At 33.6% G+C, this 8,417-nt stretch overlaps 1 non-coding gene across 1 annotated transcript; it reads left to right on the plus strand.

The window, feature by feature from the left end:
- The first annotated feature begins 8,001 nt into the window (after positions 1-8,001).
- Positions 8,002-8,106, plus strand: LOC150064165 (U6 spliceosomal RNA). Its single transcript, XR_016535351.1, has one exon. It is a non-coding gene; the product is annotated as a U6 spliceosomal RNA (small nuclear RNA).
- Positions 8,107-8,417: the final 311 nt, after the last annotated feature.

Here is an 8,417-nt window from a genome sequence, read left to right on the forward strand (position 1 = left end):
GTGTATATTTAAGGTTAGCCTGGGATAGATGGAGATATTCTGTTTAAAGGATAAAGAAGGATGGCAGACCAAACCCACACATCCAGAAAGACTAGACATAACACAGCAGAATAAATTCCAAAACTAACACATCTAAACCATGCAGATCAGAGAAAAAGGAAAAGCTTTATAAGAGTGACTAGAAAAACAACACCCTAACTATAGAGAAATATAAAATTATATTATTTCTATGATGGCATCTGAAGAAAACATTTTTCAGATAGGAAATATCGAAGTTAAGTCATTGATTCTATATACTAGAAAGAGCTGTCATTACATTCAGAGACAACATCCCTGAATCATCATCTTCCTGTTTTAGTTTTTGCTTTTGCTTCTCATTTTGTTTTTGTGTGTGGTGGATGTAAGCATTGAATTCAGGGTTTTGGGACTTGTTAGGCAAACACTGTACAACTTCAATCGTGACCCCAGCCTTTTTAGCTTCACTGATTTCTATAATAAGGTCTCTGGTTTGCCCTGCCAGTCCAAATCGTGGTTATAGACTTTATACTTCAGGTGTTGCTGGGATGTCTGGCATGGACATCCAGCTTTTACAGGATAAAGGGAGATTTGATGATCTTTTCCACTGAGCTGTCCTGGAACTTATCAATCCCCCATCTCTATATCCTGACTCACTAGGTTTACAGGCATGAGCTCCTAACTCATCTGGATCCTTTTTTAAGGATACCTACTAACCACTCCCTTCCATTATTCATGCTTCAAACACACTCTTCCAACATAAAATTAAAAATTGTAAAAAGATGTAGAAATACAACTCTAAGGTTTCTTCTTCTCCATATTGCTCAAAATATAGCCATAATGTCAAGTACACATGTCTTGTACTTCTTCTGTGATAAATAGGGGTTAACTGATGTTATATGGGATGGAGATTCATGCAACTTTTTCCAAGGTGACATTGATAAGTCAAATTCCTGTATAATAAATGTCAGGCACACAGAAAAAAAAGTCAGAAGCCAAGGACATTTCGGTTTCTGATCCTGTCTTTTATTCAAACTATGAATCCTTTTCAGGTTATGCTATTTCTGATAAGACAATTCAAGTAGTAATGTAATAGATATCACTTTAAGAGTGAACTATTGTGGAGTCAATCCAATTTATTGGTTCACTTCATTTGGTGATACTGGCATGCACACTTGTAATTGCTGAAGGAGGATTAGGAGATGAGTAAGATCTGACTCAGTGGAGTCTAAATGAAATTATGTGGCAAATCCAGACAGAAATGACATGTGACTTTGACTTTACATCATTTAACTTTTGTTGCTTTGGTTTATTTTCACCTGTATCAACACATTTAATTTTCTTAAACTATGTTGTTAGTAGAATGTGAGAATTCATAAAATATGAAGGATAGTTATATGGATAGTCCCAGCTACTGTGTCACTACATGGGGTTAAAGCAAAAAGTTTCCTAAGGTCGACTTTGGGTTCACTGCTTTTTGAAATGAAGTTTATAACTGTCTTGAATCTCACTCTGGATAACTTAAGTCCAGATGCCTGAGGAATGGATTGATGACAGTAAGAATTTATTACCTGACTCGTTAAATAGATATTTTAGGTCAATTTCCTCTTCACAGTGTTTCACCAAAAGTAATTTATAAGGTGAAGTCATGGATTAATTCAAATTATACATGTCAGCTTTAGAAAACTGTTATTTGATCAACCTCTAATACTGACATTTAAAGTGGGGTACCATTTCATAAAGTAGTTTATGTATGTTTTGAGGATACTTTCAAGGTATTTCTTTAAATGGAATCCATTAAGAAAAAAATCTCACTTTATTACAGAATCACATATACTATCCTAAATAAGAGGACAATAATAACTTATTGTCCTTTGTGGAGTTCTATAATATATACAATGATAATTTTCCTTTCAAATATATAGTCTTAACTATAATCACTCTTTTAAAAGTACTGCTTGATAATCAATGCACAATTACACTAAGTACTAGTATCTGAAGGGATAAAGAAATAATGAATTTCTAAAATAAATTGCCAAGTGTTTTACATTTTTTGATATTTAAACCTAAACTACAAACTCTGGAATTATGTATTGAAACCATACATAATTGTGTTATTCTTGACATTATTCTAAATCAGGACCTTTGACTTGCTTGCCAGATATTGTACCCCTAGATTCCAAACAGTTTTGCTTAATTGATTTTCCCCAATAAGATTTCATTCTCCCTAGGGCTATCCTGGAACTGTAATCCTCACAGGTCTGCCTCCATTTAGTTTGTATCGTACCTCATGAGACTTGTTGGTTGAAATAGGGTCTATATTTATAATCTTCTGATATCTATTTCATTATTAGTTGGGACCACTGTCAATCACCATCAAACCTGATCTAAAATGTATAAATTTAAATGCATCGTTTACATATAAAACTATGGCAATTATAAGGTCTGATTATTGTATAATATTTTGATTTCACAATGTTGACTACTATAGTGTTTTATAATTCTTGTTACTAAGTTGCTGAGACATTATTTTCTTAATTAATGGAGGTGCAAAGTGGTATATAAAACAGAACATAATGATAATGATATGTCCAAAAATAATAAAGAACATAAACAACTCGTTAAAGCTATAAAAATTATATAAAGAATAATTAGGTCAATAGATTGAAGGAGATGGTTAACTGATCACAATTTCTCACTTTTCTCTATGATTTTCAATAATACTTGTACAATTTGTGAGAGTTTTTAATATTATTTTTTGTTAAATGGATATTATTTATTTCTCCTCATTGATTTTTTCAGTGGCAATGTACCATTGTATTCTGCCATTTGTCTCCTGACCTATCTAGTAGGCCAGATAGGTTCTTGAGCTATGATTGCAGGACCAAGATTGTAGTCAATCACCTGGAAATTAAAACCACTAGAAATAATATGTTCAACACTTTTAAACATAAAACTCAATTGGCAAGCTGGAAAAAAATGTATCACTAAATTTAGGCATGGATTAACAATGTAGCTTAATAGTTATGACCTTTTCCGATTTCACCTTCGTTCGTGCTAAATTAGTAATATTGTAGTGGACTAAAAAATCATACTTACTAAGATGTTATTGAATCTGTCTATATCATTATATAATCTATTTATAGATAGATATTTAGATATTTTCTCTTGTGCTGGACCCTAATTTAATTAAATTATTATTTTAAATCCACATTCTGTGTAATTCATGCAAATTAAGAGAAATTTTTATCTAAAAATCAATGGTTATTGACCTTTAACATGAAAATTACTACTTTGAGCAAAGTATATGTGACAGAAAATGAATGTGTGAGATTTCATTGCTTAAAAGCAATTATCCAAATGTAAATTTTATTTTTGAATCAGGAAATAGTGAATTTTATGCCGTAGTTAGGTGCAATTGATCTTCTCATATGTTTCTAAAACAAAATGAAAGTGCATTCAAATTTATATTTTTTTCATGACAATATGACTATAAAAGTTATTTTAACAAATGGGTAAAAACTAAGACAAAAGCCTGGTACAGGTGGCTCATGCCGATAATCCTAGGTACACAGGAAGCTGAGATTTGAGGGTGGTGATTGGAAGCCAGCAGGGGCAGGAAACTCCAAGAGACTCTTATCTTACAAGCTCCATAATAGTGCTGGCAGTGGTAGATTGCTTTCCCCGAACAAAAAGAAGCTCAGGAACAGCACCCAGGCCCTGAGTTCAAGCCCCGGGATCAGGAAAACAAAACAAATAACAACAACAACAACAAAAAAAACAGTGATACAAAGTTGAAATACACAAAAATGTAAGAAGTGACATGATCTACTAAATTCATAGACTAAAAGCATTTCCTCCTGGTGTCTTCAGGCAACATTGGTTTAGTTGTTCAATGGTAGGGTTTGAAATCAGGGTCCTATTCTTCCAAGTGCTTTGTAGACAAGTGCTCTAACACCTGAGAAGCTGAGAGATCCTCATTTCCCCTAACCCCAGCTCTTTAGCTTAAGTTATTTTCCACAATGTTATTTCCCAGAGTTAGCCTTGTTTTGAAATCTTCCTATCTCTTCCACTTCCGCTTAGATGGTAGTATCATGCTTTGGTTCAGCCAATATTGCTTTTTATTTTTTCACGGTTATGTCAGTGTTCTAAGTCTTCTTCATAAAATTACAAATTAAAGGACAATATAAAACACAAGTATGTTTGCTTCTATTTTCAGAGGTTAAATCCGAGTGAAGTTATCTGGAAGTCCAATATTTCTGCTGAAGATTCTAGAAAGAATTCTTGAATCTCAGCTCCAGTTGTCAAAGGCCAACCTCCGCATTTGTTGTCTATACCTATCATGCCAACTATTGAATCTGTTTTCATGCGACCACCTACCTTGCTCATCTTTACAAGCATTATTGATTGTTAGCTCTGCACGCACTTGATTACATCTTTAAAAAGATTACATAGAGGCCAGATTCTAGTATATTTTCAGGGACATAATTCAACTCACAAATACAGTATAAGCTAATTTGTACATGAATACATGTGTGCTTAGCACACACTAAAATAATGACAGCATAAATAAGACATGCAAATTGAATTTGGGGGAATATTGAAATTCATTATAAAGTTAGTACAACATAAACTTTATGACTTACTTTATTGATAGATAAAGCGCTTAAAATCATTTACCAAGCCAGTGTACTGACTTATGTCTGTAATTCCTGCTACAGGGACTCTGCCTGGCTTAGATAGGAGGATGGCTTGAGTCTAGGACTTTGAAGCCAACCTGAGCAACATAGTCAAACACTGACTTAAAAAAATAGTTTGAAATAGATGAGCCACTGTAAAAGCTATATTCACAAAACAATATGTTGGAAATGAACTTTATAATTTGGGAGAAGATGGGGAGAGGGAAAGCAGAAGAAAAAAGATAGAAAGGGTAACAATGCTCAAGAAGTAATATAGTTACTATCTTACACATCACTACCCTATACATCACCCTGATAATAAAATGTAAATTAAAAAAATAGTTTTGAATTTGGTCCAGTGGCTTAGGCCTGTAATCCTAACTATTCAGGAGAATGAGATCAGAGAATCGAGGTTCAAACCCAGCCCAGGCACTAAAGACAGAGCCATTCTTATCTCCAATTAACCACTAGAAAACAGAAAGTGGCGCTGTGGCTCAAGGTGTAGGGCTGTAGCCTTAAGCTGAAGAGCTCAGGGACAGCACCCAGGCCCAGAGTTCAAGCCCCACAACTGACAAAAATAAATAAATAATGTCAATCAATTAGCTTTGAAGGATTATTTCTCAAAGTTGAGTCAAGACATGATCAAGAAATTCTAGCTGGATAAAGAGAGTTGTGTGGGTTGCAGTTATAAAATTCAATGCACATTTTACAAAATTAAGAAAACGGAGGGAGAGAATGGGTTTTGAAGAAATGGAGGTGATCTTGATCAAGATTCTATGTATTCAATCTTCCTTTGTTAAATACAGCTGCTTAAAGATAAAAGTATTTTTTCTTAAAAATAGATTCTTTGCCCTCCATTTCTCACTGCTGTTTTTGTTTGTGTTGTTTTTGTTATTGTAGTTTCTACTGTTCTTATTCTTATAAGACAAGAACTTCATAATCCTCCTACCTCTGCCTCCCAAGTGCAATAATTAGTATGTGCCAAAATGCCAGTATAATTTTCCTTTTTTTTGTTTGCTCATAATTTGTGTCCTTTGACTTTCCCATTGTTGTGTTTCAGTAGTTTTCTGGAAAAAGATTTGTCTAGCCTTAAACTCTACAAAAGTTGTGCCCAAAGAGAATTGCTTAATAAATTATACCCAAGTATACTATATCTTCTCTCACTTGTGAATGATCCACCTGGCACTTTTTTTTTTCTGATTTTAAGCTAAGGAGACTGAAATCAATTATTAAACATGAGGTATTGCTATCATGGAATAATACAAATAGGAACACTGGAAAATTAGGAAAGTATTCTTTATTTTTAAGAGAAATAAACATTTGGGAGGTGAGTGTGTGTTGGGGTGAATCATCTTCTAAGATGACCATAAATTTTCACACACTTTCATCCCTGATATATTCTCACCAGTACTGTAATTTTAAGATTTTACTCCTGTGATTGTGTTGGAAGGTTATCTAACTAAATTTGACCCAGCTATTTGAGCCCTTGAAGCATGACTATTTCTGTAGTTGGTCACAGACCTGAAAGTCAGGGAGGAGTTATTATGGAGAAGGAGCTGTGTAGGGAGCAACAGAGATGGTATTTGTCACCTGGAGTTCATTTCCCTTAGCAGGTGATGAGACAAAGAACGAGCCCACATAACAGTGATGAGCACAAGACAATATACTGGAAATGAACTCTACAACTTGAGGAGGGTGATAGGGGATGGAAAATGGGGGGGAACATAGGAGAGGGTAGCAGTATTCAACAAGAAAGGTAGAGGGTAGCAGTATTCAACAAGAAAGGTAGAGGGTAGCAGTATTCAACAAGAAAGGTTCTAACTACTTTATCAATGTAACTGTAACCCCTTTGTACATCACACTGACAGTAAAATAAAATTTTAAGAAGTAACTCCCTCCAAAGTTGGATTGGATGCCATCAAAATTCTAACTATAAATCTGGATATAAAATATGAAAAAGTAAGCTAGAAGCTGGTGAAAGAAGAAATGACAATGATAATATATGTAGTAAAAGAATTGCATGCACACGTAAAAACTTCTCAGACATGCTAAGAAAATAAACACTGTATTGTAAAGAGAACAAAGAATTTAAACAGTTATAAAGAAGAAATATGGATAGCAAACAAACATGTATAGGTAAGTCCAACATCATTATTCTTAAGCGAAATGAAAATTAATAGCAAATTGAAAAAGCATACAATATAATAGGGAAGATCCAAAAGTAAAAATTGAGCAGTTGTAAGGCTGTAAAGAATGTCATGTACAGTAAGATTACATAATACCAAAAACACTTTTCAGCTATCCTCTTAGAAAATTTTCATTGAAGCATGGTTTTCACTCCAAATACTGATCACTTCTATTAGAACTATGACTTTACTCTGATGTTATTGACTACTTCTATGGTATAACATTTCCTCTAATATTCTTGTGCCAACATTTGCTGAAGCCAATCTTCAATGCAAATCCTTTCAGAAACTTTGCAGCCAGTCTTCTATATTAAATTCTGAGAATGAAAGAATTTACTATTTAACCTTATTTCATGGAAAATATTTTCCTGATTATATGACACCTGTGAATGCTTTGCTTACATAAATGAATGCTATTGATAAAGATTCATAATGTATTAAGGATGTTGGATCAAAAGCTTAGAATAATATTTCCATTTATGGATCATTTAGTGAATGAGTAATACATGTATTAAAACGTAGGTAATTCATCACTGTCTCATTGTAGTGCCAATCAAACACACCAATAGAATAATAGCTTCATTTTCCTAGCTTTTCTATGAGGCATAAATCAATATTAACAATAACAATATGTTTATTATTGAGTATATATGTTGTGTGAATTGATCTCCTTTTTAGCAACACCTGAATATTATAGTTTTTTCTCAAATTGTGTCATTTCTGAATCAGGCTTCTATAACTATGTTAACATTAGTCATTTTTTTCTGTCACCGAACAATAGCTGCACTACCCAAGTCTGTGCTTGGCAGGTCTGGGGGTGAATAAATATAATAGTATAATAGCTCTGTGGATATGTGATCAGGAGGGTTTTTCTCAGTGCTACAGTGTTTGGCCAGTATGCACAAGTTCTTGGCTTTGATCACCAACACTGTACAAAAAGCAAAACAATCTAAATATGTAAAAGTGTTTTAAATTTATTTCCATATTCTTGTCTTAGTATCAGTTTGAAATTTTTGGTGTAGTTGAAAGCAGAAATATTTTCTCAGAGATGTGGAAAACCAAAGCAATGAGTAGATTCAGAGATGAAAGTATTTAAACTATGCAGAAACTAATGTAAAATAATATTGCTATGGCATACATATACTAAAATTGGAACAAAACAGAGTAGATTAGCATGGCCCCTGCTCAAGGACGGCATGCAAATTCATGAAGCATTCCCTATATTTTAATATAGCCACTACCTTACAAATGTGACATCATTATGATATTGAAAAATAAACAAATAAATAAATAAAATAATGCAATAATTTTAAATATAATGGAGACTGAGAGCTAGATACTGCACGGGTAGGATAGAGGGCATGTACGCTCTAAGCAAGAGCTATTTCTGAAGGTAATTGGAATGGAGTTTTCATGTAAGTCAATCTGTTCCTGTTGAGATGATAATTGAAGACAAGTTCTGTCTGAAATGTTTAGACACTGCTGTTCCATGTTTACTGTAAGACACCCTCATCCAAACAGCAAGCATCTGAATTTT

The sequence above is a fragment of the Megascapheus bottae genome, chromosome 4 (assembly GCF_031878675.1).
Source record: "Megascapheus bottae isolate mThoBot1 chromosome 4, mThoBot2.hap1, whole genome shotgun sequence".
Taxonomy (NCBI): Eukaryota; Metazoa; Chordata; class Mammalia; order Rodentia; family Geomyidae; genus Megascapheus; species Megascapheus bottae.